Source organism: Carettochelys insculpta, chromosome 7, assembly GCF_033958435.1.
Source record: "Carettochelys insculpta isolate YL-2023 chromosome 7, ASM3395843v1, whole genome shotgun sequence".
Taxonomy (NCBI): Eukaryota; Metazoa; Chordata; order Testudines; family Carettochelyidae; genus Carettochelys; species Carettochelys insculpta.
Genome location: NC_134143.1, coordinates 1,009,324 through 1,027,319, shown reverse-complemented (window position 1 = coordinate 1,027,319; position 17,996 = coordinate 1,009,324). Strand labels below are relative to the sequence as shown.

General features: G+C 56.7%; 1 non-coding gene across 1 annotated transcript; it reads right to left on the bottom strand.

The window, feature by feature from the left end:
* TRNAS-UGA (transfer RNA serine (anticodon UGA)) lies at nt 1–82 on the bottom strand. Its single transcript has one exon. It is a non-coding gene; the product is annotated as a tRNA-Ser (tRNA).
* Nucleotides 83–17,996: the final 17,914 nt, after the last annotated feature.

Below are 17,996 nucleotides of genomic sequence, written 5' to 3'. Positions count from 1 at the left end.
CACTGTGAGCAGGATTTGAACCTGCACAGGGAAACCCTATTGGATTTCAAGTCCAACACCTTAACCACTCGGCCATCACAGCTACAAGGCTCCTTTCTTCCCAAGGCCAGAGACCCTGGTGAATGCTCGGTGGGCCGAGGCTGGTCAGGAACACGCCCAGACAGCTGGTGGGGTTCTGCTGCCCTCCCCTTTCCTCAGCCCCGGCCCCGGCAGTGTCCCTGGAAGCTGTGTGCTTGAGCGGCTGCTCAGGAGAGACATAGGAGCTGCCTGGCTAATTAGCAGAGCCCCACAGGCAGCAGCCGGTGTTTCTCTTGGAGGTGCACATCTGCCCAGGCCTTGGTGCTCAGAGCAAAATGTATTCTACATCCCCAGGGAACATTCGAGGAACTGTGGCCCGGGGGCAGCAGATGGTGGGGGAGGGGGATCATTCTGCCCAGTGAAAATTCAATGTAAAATCGGAATAATCACAGCTTTCTAATTCAGAAAATATTTTTGCAACAAGGTGCAAATAGAAGAACATTTTCATTTCATTTCATTTCTCTCCCCGACCAGGCACAGCTGTGGCTGTCAGTGACCACACCCTGGGCAGTGCCGTGGACAGAGGCAGGCGGTGGTTGGTTCCTGGCATGGGTCTGACTCTCACTGGCTCCCCAGCAGTGCCTGCAGACTCTGGCTGGCAGTGCGTGGGGTGAGGGGAGCCCCACATGTATAAGAACCTAAGAACGGCCGTACTGGGTCAGACCAAAGGTCCAGCCAGCCCAGTATCCTGTCTGCCAACAGTGGTCTATACCTGGTGCCCCAGAGGGAGTGAAGTGGACAGGTCACGATCTCTCTCCTGCCATCCATGCCCAGCCCCTGACAGACAGAGCCCAGGGACAACATTCTCTCCCAGCCTGGACCGAACCTCCATGAACTGATCGAGCTTTTTTACCCCTGCTATAGCTCTGGCCGTCCCAGTCTCCCCCAGCAGGGAGAGCCGCGGGGCGGCTGTGTGCCGGGTGAAGAGCTTCCTGTTAGTTGTTTTATGCCTCCTCCTCATTCATGTCACTTGGTGGCCCCCAGTTCTGATATGATGGGAACAAGTCAATCATTTTCCTTGTTCACTTTCTCTCTCCTCTCTCAGACCTGCTCTGACCTGGCTGGGGGGGAGCCCAATCCTGTCTGGCCATTGGAGCAGGGCCCTGGGCAGCCCCCCACTCAGGGACAGAGCGGCCCCACGGGGGTGTCTGAGAACAACACACTAGGGGCACGGGGGGTGGGTATTGTCCTCCCCTGGGACCATTGTACCTCCCCCTCCCCCAGCTGGGACCATTGGACCTCCCCTTTCCCTCCCTGGAGCTATTGCACCTTCCCCTTCACCCACAGGGGCCAGTGTACCTCCCCCGCACTGGGACCATTGTAGCTCACCATGCTGGGGACACTGTTCCACCCCTCCCCTGCGGGGGCCATTGTACTTCCCTCCCCCACAGGGACCATAGTACCTCTCCCTCCCCCTGCCTCTGGGGCCATTGTACCTCCGTCCCTGCTGGGGCCTTTGTGCCTCCCCCCACTGGGACCATTGTAGCTCACCACTCTGGGGACAACTTACCTCCTTCCCATGCTGGAGCCATGGCAATTCTACCCACCCCCCAGGGCCATTGTACCTCCTTCTTTCCCACTGGGGCCATTGTACCTCCCTTCCACTGGGGCCATTGCACCTCCCCACCACTGGGGTCATGGTACCTCCTTCTCCCCCACTGGGGCCACTGTACCTCCTTCTCCCCCACTGGGGCCATTGTACTTCCCTTCCACTGGGGCCCCTGTACCTCCCCACCACTGGGGCCATGGTACCTTCCTCCAACTAAAACCCTTGTACCTCGCCCCACTAGGGCCGTGTCTACACGTGCCCCAAACTTCGAAATGACCATGCAAATGGCCATTTCGAAGTTTACTAATGAAGCGCTGAAATGCATATTCAGTGCTTCATTAGCATGCGGGCGGCAGCTGCGCTTCGAAATTGACGTGTCTTGCCGCCACGCGGCGCGTCCAGAAGGGGCTCCTTTTCGAAAGGACGCCACCTTCTTCGAAGTCCCCTTATTCCCATGAGCTCATGGGACTAAGGGGACTTCGAAGTAGGTGGGGCCTTTTCGAAAAGGAGCCCTGTCTGGACGCGCCGCACGGCGGCAAGGCTCGTCAATTTCAAAGCGCCGCTGCCGCCCGCATGCTAATGAAGCGCTGAATATGCATTTCAGCGCTTCATTAGTAAACTTCGAAATGGCCATTTGCATGTCCATTTCGAAGTTTGGGGCACGTGTAGACACAGCCTATGGCTCCCCAGAGCAATCCTGTGGCAATCCATGGCCAATGACCTGGAGCCTTGAATCCCCCAGACCCTCCCCTTCAACCCATCTGAGGGGTTTCAGAAACCCAGCCAGGAGTGAGGCCAAGGCCAAGGAATTCTGGTGCTCTGAGGGGATGAGGAGCTATTGCTCCACATGACAAGCTGGTGCCAGGATGCTGCAGTTTTCAGCCACCTCTTGACTAGCCTGAGCTCCAAGGGACACCCCACCTGCAAAGCAGACCGACGATGGAGCAAAATAAAGGAACTGTGGCAAGTCGACTACCAAGCCCATGATGCTGCCACCATCTGCCCCACCTCCAGGAGCTGAACAGCCTCCTGGGAGCCACCTGGGATACCACCAGGTCAGATGGAGCCCAAATGGATAAGAGGCTGTCTGGACACCCTCACACAGGCTGTGACCACCCACCTGGCCCAGCCACCCACTCTCTCACCAGCCACTTCTACAGCCCCTGCCCAACATGTCCTCCACAGTGTCCCACAGCTCTCCCCACACATCCGCCCACAGTCCCTAACGTACATATTGGATGCCGGGGGAGTGGGCAGGCATAGCCTGCCCACGGCTACAAGGCCCCTCTCACGATGAGAGGGGACCCATTAAAAACAGACCGGTCCCAAGTAAATACGGGGGAAAACGAAAGAAGAACCAGGAGCGGGAGTGGGGGTCAAAGGTTTAAAATAAGGGAGCCGGAGGGGGACACCGAGCAGAGGACCCCGGACAGCGCCCACCGTTCCTCAAAGGCGTCCAGGGAGTTGGTGGACGCCGCCCAGAGGAACTCTGCTCGGATTCGTGAGCGGAGGGAGGAACGGAAGTAGGCCCCACAGTCGCAGGTCACCCCCCCTGCCAGCCTCCTCTCCCTGGTTTTGTAAATGGCCATTTTGGCCGTGGCCAGGAGGAGGCTGACGAGGAGGTCCCGCGACTTTGTGGGGCCACGGATAGGGTGTGAGAGTATGAGAAGGTGTGGGGAGAAGTGCAGCCAGAACCTCAAGAGGAGGTTCTGGAGGAGCCGGAAGAGGGGCTGCAGCCTGGCGCACTCGGTGTAGATGTGCGCCAGGTTCTCCCTCGTGCCGCAAAAGGTACAGATGTCCGGGATGGGGGTGAACCGCGCCAGGTACATGCCCGTGCTCACCGCTCCGTGGAGGATTCTCCAGCTGATCTCCCCGGCGGGCCGCGGGACCAAGGTGGAGTAGAGGCCGGCCCTCCGGGGCTCCCCACCCTCCGATGACGGCAAGAGGTCCCGCCATTGGTGATCGGGGCGGGACACGAGGGTGGGGAAGTGGAGCATGTGAAGCACGAGCGCGTACAGAAGGTGTCGAGGCGCGGTTCGGAAGGGGACTGGCTGGAAAGTGTGCAGCCAGCTGAGGTGATGCGGGGGAGGGGGGCGGGCAGGATCGTGAAGCCGGGGGCCCACGAAGAGGTCCGGAGGGCTAGGAGTGGGAGGGGGGCGGGGTGCACCCTCTCGCAGGACCCGGCCGAGGTAACTGTGAGCGGTGGAGGGCAGGGCAGCCTTCACCTCCTGGAGTATGAGACGGGAGGAGCGTAGGTCGGAGAGCCCCATGCGCCGGGCGAGCGCCGGGGCCTCCATCCAGTCCCCCCGCTCGTAGTCCAGGAGGTCTCCGACCCTGGTGATTCCACCTAGGACCAGCCTCCAGCGCACTGTGCGAGACTCCGCCGCCTGCACACGAAGGTGGGGTTTGTGTAGCAGGGGCTCCGCGAGGAGGTCTTCTCCCACGGTGGCCCCTAAGGACCTGGAGGCTGCGAGCAGCCGCCAAGTGCGGAGGAGGTCCTGGTAGAAGGCCGGCAGCTCCGAGAGGCCTCGCGGACGGTCTCTGCAGGATAAATAGAGGAGCTGCCGGTCGTATCAGAGCCCTCGGTAACGGCGGAGGAAAGCGTGCGCCAGCGTGCTCCATGCCGGACTATCTGCACTGTTGGTGTTGAGAAGCCTCTGCAGGGCCCGGAGGCGGAAGACATGGACCTGAGTGCGCGTGCAGGTCAGGCCCTGTCCCCCCTCCTCCGGGGGAAGATGGAGTACCCCTGCAGGGACCCAGTGCAGTCCTGGCCAGAAGAACTCCAGGATTAAACTCTGGAGCTGGTCCAGGAACCCGGGGGGTGGGACCAGGGTGCTGAGGCGGTGCCAGAGCATGGACAGGACGAGTTGGTTCAGCACCAGCGCTCTCCCTCGGAGGGAGAGACACTGGAGTAGCCCTGTCCACCTCCGCAACCGCTCAGCGACCCTGCTCTCTAGGTCTTGCCAGTTTTACGGCGAAGAGGGATGCGTGGCGGAGAGAAAGACGCCTAGATAGAGCAGCGGACCCGCGCTCCACCGGATGGCCTGAAGCGCGGGTGGGAGGCGGCTCATCTGCCAGCTGGTCCCGACCACCAGGCCAGAGCTCTTGACCCAGTTGACCCGGGCGGAGGAGGCTGCCGAGTAGATAGCTTGGCAGGCCTCCAGACGCGCCAGGTCTCCCGGGTCCTGGACCACGAGGAGCACGTCGTCGGCGTACGCCGACAGGACTAGCCGCAGCCCTGCCTCTGGAAGCGCCAACCCCGTCAACCTTCGCCGAAGGAGGCAGAGGAAGGGCTCGATGGCCAGAGCGTACAGCTGTCCTGAGAGCGGGCAGCCTTGTCGTACTCCCCGTCCGAAGCTGACCGGAGCGGTCAGGATCCAATTGAGCTTGACCATGCACTCCGAGGCAGCATACAGCACCCCGAGAAACCCGACGAAGCGGGGTCCGAAGCCAAAGGCCTGCAGGGTGCCTAGGAGATACCCGTGGTCCACCCTGTCGAACGCCTTCTCCTGGTGCAGGGACAGGAGGGTGAACGACAGGCCGTCCCTACACCCAAGCTCTAAGAGATCCCGGACCAGGGACAAATTCTGCAAGATGGTGCGGCCCGGGACGGTGTAGGTCTGGTCGGGGTGGACCACGTCCTGCAGCACGGACCCCAAGCGACGGGAGATGGCTTTGGCAATGATCTTGTAGTCCGTGCTGAGGAGCGAGATGGGACGCCAGTTCTTGAGGTCGCGGGGGTCCCCCTTCTTCGGTAGCAGGCTGAGGACTGCACGCCTGCAGGAGAGGGGGAGCACCCTGCTTTGCAGGGCCTCGGCCCAGACGCCGAGCAGGTCTGGGCCGAGGACGTCCCAAAACACGCGGTAAAACTCCACGGTCAGCCCGTCCATGCCCGGGGATTTATTGGTGGGCATGAGACGGAGGGCTTCCGAGAGCTCGGCCAGAGTGAGAGGAAGCTCCAGCCGGTCCCGGTCGCCCGTGCTGACCGACGGGAGTTGGTCGCAGAGCACCCTGCGGGCGTCGGTGTCGGTCGGATCCGGGGAGAAAAGGGCGGCGTAGAAGGCGCGAGCCCTCTCGCGCATCTCCACCGGATCCGTAAGAGGGGTGCCATCCTCCGCCAGGAGGCAGGGGATATGTTTTTGGGCGCCCCTCTTTTTCTCCAGGGCGTAGAAGAAGCGGGAGCCGCGGTCCATCTCCCACAGGAGTTGGATTCGCGACCTCACCAAGGCCCCCTGTGCCCGGTGGGCGTCGAGGGTCCTGAGCTCGTCTCGCTTCTCCTGGTACGTGCCACAGAGGGATGGATCTCCGGGGCTGGCGGCTAGACGCCTCTCCAGCTCAAGGACCTCCCGTTCCAGCTGCCCTATCAACGCATCCCGCCGCCGGCTGGCCCCCCGAGTATAGTCGCGGCAGAAGAGCCGTGCGTGCACCTTTCCCAGGTCCCACCACCGCCGTGCTGAGGGAAAGGCGTGCCGCTGCTCGCGCCAGGCCAGCCAGAACTCCCGGAAGGATGCCACGAAGCCCACGTCCTCCAGCAGGCTGTTGTTAAAATGCCAGTAGGCCGACCCCCGCTTCCCCGGCGAGAGGGAAGCCTTCACGGCCACCAGATGGTGGTCCGAGAAGGGGGCCGGCCGTACGCTGGAGGCGTGGGCCTGGGAGAGATGGTGCCGCGAGATGTAAATGCGGTCCAACCGGGAGTGTACAGTTTTATGGCCCACCACCCGGACGTAGGTGAAGCCGGCGTCCTCGTCCGGGTGGTGGCTGCGCCAGACGTCCACCAGGGAGCAACGGTTAATGAGCTCCCTGAGGACGTCCGCAGCGGCCTGGCACTTCTCGGTCCCCGTGCGGTCCCGCTCCTCGAGGGTGCAGTTGAAATCCCCGCCGAGGACCAGTCACTCGCGAGGATCGATGGTGTCGAGGAAGGCCGCCGCCTGCCGGAAGAAAGGGGTTCTCTCCGGGCCGAGTGTCAGGGCATAGATGTTGACAAGGTGAAGAGGCAGCCCCTCCACCCGCACCCGGAGATACAGCAGGCGGCCCGGCACGACCTCGATGCTCCCCAGCACCTCGGGCTGCAGGTCTGGGGAGAACAGGGTCGCTACCCCGGCCCGCCGGGCCGAGAGATGACTAAAGTGGACCCCGTCTCCCCACTCCAGCCGCCACTTGGCTTCGGCGGCCGGAGTAGTGTGGGTCTCCTGTAGAAAGGTGACCGAGTACCCCCCCTCTCGGAGGAAGGAGAGCACTCGGCACCTGCGGAGACCCGACCCGCAGCCCCTGACGTTTAGTGTGGCAAAGATGAACGGCGCCATTTGGAGGGCTGGGGAGGATCCTCGCCAGAGGGAGCACCAGCGGTTCCCGTGGGGCCACGCAGCAAGCCGTGAGCCACGCCAAAGGTGACGAGGGCATCACGGAAGCCACGGGCCCGTTGGTAGACCACGGCGTCCCTCTTCCTGGTCCCCTTACCCTCCCTCAGAAGGGCCCTCGCGGACTCCAGGGCAGAATGAAAATCTCCCCAGCGCTGGAGGGCGAGAGTAACCTTGTTCTTGGAGCCGCGAACATCCTCCAAGAGTTGGCGCATCTCACCCGCCAGCGCGTGGGGTGCCGAGGTCTCGGGGTCTTGAGAACCCGTCGGCCTCGCGTTCTTTTGTGCCCCCCAGCCAGAGAAGAGGTTGGGGGAGGGACTGGGGCCTGAGTTTGGGAGGGATGAGGGTGGCGGAGGGAGAGCAGCCCCGGAGGTGCTGGGAGAGGGCAGTGCAAGAGGGGCCTCCTGAGGGGTTACGTCCTCGGGGGCAGGTATGAGTGGGCAGGGGTAAAAGGGAGGGGGAGGTATGGGGGCTGGGGAGGTAGAGATCAGTGGGGGAAGAGGGGGGTCATGGGGGGGAGGAGGAAGGGGAGGGTTAAGAGTGGGGGGGATTGCGGGTTCTGGAGCGGGGCATTGGCTGGGAAGGGGTATAGCGGGGGTGGCAAGCAGTGAGGCCAGGGTGGAAGCAAGGGCGGAAATATGGGCCAAGGAGGTCTCCAGGAGGGGGGCTTCCTGAGGCAATGGCAGGGTAGAGGTTGAGGTGCCGGCACTCTCAGCGGGAGGCGCTGGCAGGTCGGGGGAGAGGGTATCGGGGTTTTCAGTTGCAGGGACGAAGGGGGGGTGCAAGGGGAGCCCTAATTCCCCTAGGGCATCTGGAGGCTGGCCGACCTCCGCCGGGGGGTCGTCCCTAGTTGGGGGAGGGGTTGCCCCTTGGGACAGTTCAGGGCAGAAGGAGGTGGCAAGTGAGGGATCGCTGGTGGGAGGGGTGGGGGAAAGTGGGAGGGGTGGGGGAGAGTCCAAAGGCGGGCCACAGGCCTCTAATAGCAGGCCTTCCATGTCCAGGGCCACCGGGGTGAGGCCCAGGGCCTCGACCTCCTGTGAGAGGAGGGCGAGGCTGGGAGCCACCTCCTCCGGGCGCTCCATTACAGCCGCCTGGGTAGCGGCCGGAGGGGTGTCGGAGGAGGGCGCGGGCACAGGGAGGGCCGTCTCGGCCTCTTTTGGCTCTGGCTCCAGGGCCGAGGGGGTGTTAATTTCCTCGGCCGCCGCGGCGGCAACCTCCGTCGCCCCCGGCAGATGGTTGGTAGCCGGGGGTTCGGCGGGTGGAGCGGGGCTGGCGGACCTCTTGGGTGCCTTGCGTGGCACCTCCACCCCGTCCTCCGGCGGGGTGGGGTGCCGGACACGCGCCCCCCCTTTTTTCCTTTTTCCCCCCACCAATACCCAGTCCTCCGAGGAGGCGGGCTGGGCAGTAGAGGAGGAGGGGCCAGGGGATGGGGCCGACAAGGAGGGAGGGAGGGAGGAGGGGGGTGGGGCGGCGAGGGAGAGGGGTGGCCCGCCCTGGGGTGGGCCCTCTTGTGGTCCTGCCGCCGGCCCTGCCTCCCTCTCCTCCACGGGCCCGGCTTTCGTGCCTGCTCGGGCGCCGGCGCCCGCTTCTTCTCTCCCGGCACCATGCTGCCGGGCACCCTCCGACGCCCGAGCGGCGATGGATCCGTCTGGGCCTAAAAGAGGAGGGGCGGTCCCAGGGCCTGTCGCGGTCGGGGCGCCGCCGGTCTCGTGGCTGACGCCCCCCGGGTCGGAGGAGGTCCCGGGCTCCTCTCCTTCGTGCCGGGCCAGGGGGCAATCCCTCCGGACATGCTCCGCCGCCCAGCACCCGAAGCACCGGGCCTCCCCCAGGGTGTAGAAGACCCGGTACTGGGCCCCTTGATAGGGCACCAGTATAGTCCCCTCCTGGGCCACCCCGCCCTGTGCTGCCGCCGGCGGCAGTTGGACTCGGGCCTGCCGGCGGAATGAGAGCACGTGCCGGAGGGCGGGGTCTTTGCAGCCTAGGGGGAGGGGACTCAGGACCGTCAAAGGCCGGCCCAGGGCGGTGAGGAAAGGCAGAAGGGCGGCGTTGGGAAGGAAGGGCGGGACGGACAAGAACACCACCCGCACGCCCAGGTCTTCCAGCGGCTCCAGGGGCACGTGCACGCCCCCAACCGCCAGGCCCCTCTCCACCGCCTCCTGGGCGGCGGCCTCCGAAGCCAGGAAGAAGACGATCTTCCCGAACATCCGGGAGGCCGCCACCACGTCCGCGGACCCCACCACCCGTGTCAACGCCCGCACGTAGGTCTCCACGTGGGGCGAGGCAGCCACCAGGAGGCAGCGGACCCCGTGCCTCCTGGTGAGCGCGGGGAAGGGGCCGCGACCGTCGGGGATGGTAGTCCTGGCGGAGGCGGAAGGAGCAGGGTGCGGGGCGGCGGCCGCCGCCTGGGCGTACGACCTGGGGGCCGAGATGTCGGGGCCCCCAGGGGTGGTGGAGGGAGCAGGGGGAGGGGGAGAAGGGGAGGCTGCGGTGAGTGCTTGGGCAGCCGGGGGGAGATTCCCCGCCGCGGGGGGTTTAGCCTTCCGGGCGGGGCTCTTGCCCTTCCTTTTCCCCTGGCCCTTCCTGCCCTTTTTGGGGGTGGGTTCGGGGCCAGGTTGCTGGAGGACGCCGCAGCGGAGGTGGTGGGAGCCCCGGAGCCTGCGCCCGCGCCCTCAGCCAACATGGCAGCAGAGTCTTGGGTGGCCCTGGATGAGTGGGCCGCCGTTTCGGGGGTGGGAGGGGTGACAGTGGAAGACGAGGGGAGGAGGGGGTCACCGGATGACCCTCCGGCGGGTGTGGGGGTCATGGTGGTGGGTTTGCAAGATGGGGGAAGTTTGTTGGGTGTGGGGCCTTTAAGAGAGAGCGGGGGAGGGGAGGAGAGTGGAGGGGAAGGAAGGGTGGAGGTGTGGCTGCCCCTCCCCCACCGGCCGGGCTGAGGACCCAGTCAGGTGGGGGAAGGGCAGAGCAAGGGCAGTGAGGTCAGGGGAAGGTGAGACCTAAGATGGCCGCTGCTCTCAGCACAAGATGGTAAAATGGCTCCTTTTCTGCACTGGGATGTGAGGGATTAAAGTTTATGTGTGTGTGGTGGGGGGGGGGCTCAGGCGCATGGGTGAAGTGAAAAATAAAGGGGGGTGGGAGGGGGCGTGGGCACAGCCAACCTGGTGGAAATGGGGGGGTGGGGGTGCCCACGTGCGCCTGAGGGGGGGGGGCCCCACAGCAGCTGCTGCAGAGCCTTTAAGAAACCAGGGGGAGAAGGAAGGGGCAGCTGGTTAGAAGGGGGCCCAGGTGGAGGAGGGGCCCCCAGCGGCGGCTGGGTGTGGGTGGGGGGGCAGTAAGGGGGGGTGGCTGCAGGGGGGGGGCAGGGGCACACCCTAACACCCCACCCCTGGCTATGCAGCCACCCCTCTGGAGCCCCGGTGGAAAAGAAGGGCTCTGCCCAAACTCACCCCTCCCAGGCCACTCCACAGGAAGATGCCTGTGGAGGGGGCCCAACCGCCGCTTTCAGAAGCCCCTTACCTTTCCTGGGTGGGGAGGATGCAGCAGCTGCTGGATGAGAAGGTGGGCTGCCCAAGTGGGGGGCAGCAGCAGCTCCCTCGTCCCCGGCAGCGCGGGGAACGGGGAGCAGGAGAACGCAACGCCGCCGAAGACCGGGAGGAATGTGTCGCCCAGAGATCATTTGCATGAGAATGCAAAGGTGTGCATGTGTGATACCTTGCAAACAAAGCCTGATGGGTAGCAAGGAAGCAATGAGGTTTTTTCCAATTGTAAACACATTGTTGTAAAATCACAATTTATACTAACACTCAGCAGAAGAATTGTGAAATCTCACCAATGCCCCAAGTGATTGTGGGGGACAGGGCAGTCGATGTAACTGCCTAAGACATGGATTGCACAGGGCTCCCTGCTTTAAAGCTTTGTGTGCGGGTGGGGTTTCAGTTAAAGTATAATGCAGTTCTTTGTGTTGTGTATAAGTTGGTGCTCTGTATATGCATATATGTAAATAAAAGTTGTGTTTGATCAACTTTTTTTGCCTGTTATAAAATAGAGTTGGGTATTAGTGATTTTCTATGAGGCTGTGCTTTTATAGATATCAAGAGCTTAAATCAGAGGCTTTTACTTCAAGCTTGACCCACATGGACAAACAGGTGGCATCACCAGTGGGCAGCTGGAAGGAGAAATAGAAAGTAGACAACTGGCACATGGCTGGTAGGAGCAAGCAGAACACTGGACGGGAGCAAAGGTGACATGAGGGAATGCATCAGTGTGAGGTGTCAGTGCCCACATGGACTGGACCAAGTCATAAGCGGGGCATTTGAATTCGGAGGTGCAGAGAAAGTCCGGTGTGTGGATTGACTGTATTGGACTGGTGAGCCTGAGAGGCCAAGGACATTGCTCAAGGCAGTTGACGTGGGCCAGTTACTTGAGGATTGGTTATGAACTCTGGGTGTGATAATTTTCCCAAGCTGTTGCTAGTTGACTTTTCTGCCTCTTTTCTTAAAAGTCCTTTTCTACACTCAGACTCTGTGCTTGTGCGTGGGGAAGCATTGCCTGTGCGAGGTGCTCAGGGGGTGTGAGAATTTCCCAGCCTACTGGGTTGGGCTCAAGCTGGTTCTGCGTGAGATGGATGAAAAGGAAGCCCTAGCTGTTGAACCCAGCCCTGGTTGCTCCCAATGCCCTCCGTCAGCAGGGTTCCACTCTGTATGAGGTCTTGGACCGGGGGCTGCAGCCAGGGGAGCGTAAGAGGGAGAGCAGGAGATGGTGCTGCTGAAGAGGTGCCCGTGAGTGTACTATGGGCTGGTGGGAGTGAAGTGAGTTTTCTGGACTGTGTGAAGTTTGACTCTGATTGGGGGTCATGTCAGTGATGGTGTCAGGTGGGATTGTGTGTCTGGGAGGGTTTGATCCCTTGTTCCCTTGATTGCCTTTGATCAGCCTGAGGCTCAGCCTGCCCCCGTGTGGCTGAGGAGGGGGAAGACCTGAGCTCAGTGAGCAGCTTTAAAAGCCAGCGGCAGAGCAATAGGGGAGGGACGGAAACAGGGAAGTGTAAAAGGGAGTTTGATGGAATCAAGTTAATGCCTTTGGCTCTTTCTCAGCCCCTTGATGTTATGAAACTCCGCACAGCAGTTCCATCCCCTGTGTGAGCAGAGGGGGACTGAGCCTGTTTTCCTTTCTCCCCTCAGGGGGCTGCAGGCACCACAGACAGGCGTGTGGCTCCATCCCCTTTCCATAGCCTTGTTCTGCACACAGAATGAGCCCAAATAACGAACCCAAGGCTCAGCTGCAAGGTGGGGCTGGTGACACAAGGGGATACAACCCCTTTGGTGCATTACAAGCCTGGCATTTGTGCAGTTCTCAGAGCAGAGAGCAGGAGCTTGGTACAGATGGGGGGTCTTAGCCACTTGACTGTGTGGCTGCACTGCCAGAGTAGGAGGTTCGCCGTCACTTTCCCAAGAAGTTCATGTCCGAATTATGCCTCAGTCTTGCCACTGCTCTCACAGAAACCTGGAGCAGGGGCTGGGGCAATGTCAGGAGAGACATTGAAAAGAGGCCAGTTGGGGAATGTCAAAGAAATCAAATTGATGTCATTAGTGGGATTTGAACCTACACCTCTTTTTAGAAAGCAGAACACCCATGGAAGGTGAAGACAATATATTGAATCAGGTGCTTTCACCCACTCAGCCATCCTCACAGAGCTGAAAGCAGCACTCACTCTACCCTAGTTTTCTTTAATATTTTATGAGTCAGGTTGACAACTTTCTGTACCCAACTGCAGCACGTCCCTGTCAACACCCAGCAGCCCTTCTCCAGCACAGCTGGTTTTTACACACAATCACCCTGACCTAATACTGGGACGTGCTTTGGCATTAGCTGAGAAGAAACCGCCAGTTTGCCGCACTGAGGGGTGGAATTTTTCTGTGCTCATATTTGCAAAGTAGGTGGCAACCAAGCACCCAAGAGACGGGAGCTCTTATTGGCTCTTATTCTGCCCCATCTTTAGATGATAAAGAACATAAGAACATAAGAACATAAGAATGGCCATACTGGGTCAGACCAAAGGTCCATCAAGCCCAGCATCCCATCTGCCGACGGTGGCCAATGCCAGGTGCCCCAGAGAAGGAGAACAGAAGACAAGTGATTTATCTCCTGCCATCCATCTCCTGCCCTTGTTATGAAGGCTAGGGCACCATACTTTATGCCTGGCTAATAGCCATTTATGGACCTGACCTGCAAAAATTTATCAAGCTCTTTTTTAAACCCTAATAGAGTCCTGGCCTTCACAGCCTCCTCGGGCAAGGAGTTCCACAGGTTGACTGTGCGCTGTGTGAAGAAAAATTTCCTTTTATTAGTTTTGAACCTACTACCCATCAATTTCATTTGGTGTCCCCTAGTTCTTGTATTATGGGAAAAGGTAAATAATTTTTCTATATTCACTTTCTCCACACCATTCATGATTTTATATACCTCTATCATATCGCCCCTCAATCGCCTCTTTTCCAAACTGAAAAGTCCCAGTCTCTCTAGCCTCTCCCCATATGGGACCCTTTCCAAGCCCCTAATCATCTTAGTCGCCCTTTTCTGAACCTTTTCTAATGCCAATATATCTTTTTTGAGGTGAGGAGACCACATCTGCACGCAGTACTCGAGATGTGGGCGTACCATAGTTTTATATAGGGGAAGTATGATATCTTTTGTCTTATTATCGATCCCTTTTTTAATAATTCCTAACATCCTATTTGCCTTACTAACTGCCGCTGCACACTGCGTGGATGTCTTCAGAGAACTATCCACTATAACTCCAAGATCCCTTTCCTGATCTGTCGTAGCTAAATTTGACCCCATCATGTAGTACGTGTAATTTGGGTTATTTTTTCCAACATGCATTACCTTACACTTACCCACATTAAATTTCATTTGCCATTTTGCTGCCCAATCACTCAGTTTGCTGAGATCTTTTTGTAGTTCTTCACAATCCCTTTTGCTTTTGACTGTCCTGAACAACTTGGTGTCATCTGCAAACTTTGCCACCTCACTGCTTACCTCATTTTCTAGATCATTGATGAACAAGTTGAACAGGATCGGTCCCAGGACTGAGCCCTGGGGAACACCACTAGTTACCCCCCTCCATTGTGAAAATTTACCATTTATTCCAACCCTTTGTTTTCTGTCTTTTAACCAATTCCCGATCCATGAAAGGACCTTTCCTCCTATCCCATGACCACCTAATTTACATAAAAGCCTTTGGTGTGGAACCGTGTCAAAGGCTTTCTGGAAATCTAGGTATATTATGTCCACTGGGTGCCCCTTGTCCGCATGTTTATTAACCCCTTCAAAGAATTCTAATAGATTAGACAGACACGACTTCCCTCTGCAGAAACCATGCTGACTTTTGCCCAACAATTCGTGCTCTTCTATGTGCCTTGCAATTTTACTCTTTACTAGTGTTTCTACTAATTTACCTGGTACTGATGTTAAACTTATCGGTCTATAATTGCCAGGATCTCCTCTAGAGCCTTTTTTAAATATTGGTGTTATATTGGCCGTCTTCCAGTCATTTGGTACCAAAGTGGATTTAAAGGATAGGTTACAAACCACTGTTAATAACTCCGCAATTTCACATTTGAGTTCTTTCAGAACCCTTGGGTGAATGCCATCTGGTCCTGGAGACTTGTTACTATTCAGCTTATCAATTAATTCCAAAACCTCCTCTAATGTCACTTCAATCTGAGTGAGTTCCTCAGATTTGTCGCCTAAAAAGGCTGGCTCAGATTTAGGAACCTCTGTAACATCTTCAGCCGTGAAGACTGAAGCAAAGAAATCATTTAATCGCTCCGCAATGGCACTGTCTTCCTTGATCGCTCCTTTTATATCTTTATCATCCAAGGGCCCCACTGCTTTTTTAGCAGGCTTCCTGCTTCTAATGTATTTAAAAAACATTTTACTATTGTTTTTTGAATTTTTGGCTAGCTGTTCCTCAAACTCTTTTTTGGCTTTTCTTACTACATTATGACAGTTAATTTGGGAGTGTTTATGTTCCTTTCTATTTTCCTCACTAGGATTTGACTTCCACTTTTTAAAAGCTGCCCTTTTCTCTCTCACTGCCTTTTTAACATGGCTGTTTAGCCATGGTGGTTCTTTGTTAGGTCTCGTACTGTGTTTTTTTATTTGGGGTATACATTTAAGTTGGGCCTCTAGTATGGTGTCTTTAAACAGTTTCCATGCAGCTTCCAGGGATTTTAGTTTAATTACTCTACCTTTTAGTTTCTGTTTAACTAGCTTCCTCATTTTAGTGTAATTCCCCTTTTTGAAATTAAATGCCAGAGTGTTTGACCGCTGCGGTGTTCTTCCCAACACAGGAATATTAAAAGTTATTATATTGTGGTCACTATTTCCAAGCGGTCCAGTAACAGTTACCTCTTGGACCAGATCCTGCGTTCCAGTCAAGACTAGATCGAGAATCGACTCTCCCCTTGTGGGTTCCTGTACTAGCTGCTCCAAGAAGCAGTCATTTAAGGCATCAAGAAATTTAATCTCTGAATCCCGTCCTGAGGTGACATGCACCCAATCAATATGGGGATAATTGAAATCTCCTATTATTACTGTGTTTTTTATTTTGATAGCCTCTCTAATCTCCCTTAACATTTCAGCATCACTATCACTGTCCTGGTTAGGTGGTCGGTAATATATTCCTAATGCCATATTCATATTAGAGGAATGAATTGTTATCCATAATGATTCTATGGAACATTTTGATTCCTTTAGGATTTTTACTTCATTTGATTCTATATTATCCTTCACATATAGTACCACTCCGCCACCCGCACGACCTGTTCTGTCTTTCCGATATAATTTATATCCCGGTATGATAGTGTCCCACTGATTGTCCTCATTCCACCATGTTTCTGAGATGCCTATTATGTCAACTTCCTCCTTTGATATGAGGTACTCCAGTTCACCCATCTTATTAGACAGACTCCTAGCATTAGTGTAAAAGCATGTTAGAAAACTACCACTATTTATATGTCCGCCTTTCACAGACGTGGTGGATTTTTTTATGCACGATTGTTTCACATCTGATCTTGCCCATATATTATTTCCCACGTTCCCTATCTGACTAACTTCTAGGGAATCCCTGTCTATGGAGCCTCGTGTAAGAGAAGTCTCCGTCCGATCCAGGTGCTCCCCCGCACCAATCGGCTTTCCCCCACCTCTTAGTTTAAAAACTGCTCTATGACCTTTTTAATGTTTAATGCCTGCAGTCTGGATCCACCTTGATTTAGGTGGAGCCCATCCTTCCTGTATAGGCTCCCCCTACCCCAAAAGTGTCCCCAGTTCCTAATAAATCTAAACCCCTCTTCCCTACACCATCGTCTCATCCACGCATTGAGACTCTGAAGTTCTGCCTGTCTATCTGGCCCTGCACGTGGAACTGGAAGCATTTCAGAGAATGCCACCAAAGAAAGTTTCATGAAAGGAAAGAAACCACATTGAGGAGGAAGGCAGCGCTCTTAAGGATTCTTCCAGAAATGAGTTGGCCCCAGAGAAGAAAAAACAAGAGAAAAGAGCACTGTTCCTCAACTAGTGACTACTTACAGGTTAGCCCATAGTGGTAACCACAACACTGCAGCGCACACTGAGAGTTTGGTGCTTTTCTGAAGTGTTCTCAGGAGCCAGTGCATCAGCCAGATTCTCTTTGAAGAATGGGCAAGCAAAGGGCACCAAGAACTTTTCAAAACTTTGCCAATAACAATGGTGCAATCGCATCTCCAATTTCCTTTTTCACAAGGAGACGAAACACAGCCAGACCTTCCAACCATCAATTTTCATATCCACTCATTGTTTCCTGCCACTGCCCAGGGACTCCTTCAACAAAACAGGAAACCAAAATGCAAGACCATCAATGGATTCTCTTCTAGCCACTGCTTGCATCCACAGCACTTCGGAGAGGCAGACACGGTGTTCCCAGGCTCCATCCCCAGTGCACAGGAGGCCCAGCAGCACAGTCACAGCCCTGCCAGGCTCAGGAGAGGGAGCAGATGGAAACAAGGCATAAATGCAGAGCACATTAAGCTGGGGGAGAAAAGTGTCAATTAAGCACAAGCAGCTGCTCCTCTTGTGTAATGGACAGCACTCAGGACTCTGACTCTTGCAGTCTGAGGTAAACTCCTCAGTAGGACTGCCTCAGTTTCCCCTTCCACACAGCAGTGCAGGCTTGTTACGCCTTTACTGCTCTACCCAGCTCTACGCCTGTGCACAGGTAATGGCTTATGAGCTGCAGGTCCTGTGACTTCTCTGCTCCTGTTCCCAGAATGTGCAAAAGTTCCTCCCAAAATCATCCATGGTACACACTGTGAAGAGGTTTCCCATCATGCCTGCCCCACAGACAGCCACAGGCCCTCAAGCAGGACCAATGTTTATTTAACACAACTATCATCTTCCCCTTCTCAATAAGGCTTTTCCCAGAACACGTTTGAACCCTGACTCTCTTGCCCTTCTGGAAGTGAGTAACATGAGCTATGAGCTCCACATTTCCTTACCCTCACCTGGATAGGTGTGTCTTATTTATACCCTCTGTGCACAGCTGGAGCGAATGCACAAGGGCATGAAGCTACAGAGCACCCAAGGGGGAGAGTCAGCTGGTGAGAGGTTTTCTTCTCTCCTCGGGCAGGTGGAAACAGAAGTGAAGAGAAGAAAATCCTCTTCTACTTTCCAAAGATGATGGCAATAGCAATTGGTAATGTACTCGCTTCTGCTAGAGCTGAGGACAAGAACAGTCATTTGCTACCAAAGGCCAACATGTCAGTGAAAGGTGTGAGCAGATTGCTGTGTGGGATGAGACAATCAATGCAAGAAGAAAACTGCCCACTATGGGCTTTGAATCCATGACACTGCATGGAAACAGCTCATTCTCAACCAATAGAGCTAGCCAGGCCCCAAGAAAAACCTTTCCAACCTTCTGTCACACAGTTGAAGGAGTTAAGTTTGTAAAAGTCAAATGCATGTGGCAAAGTGTTCACAAG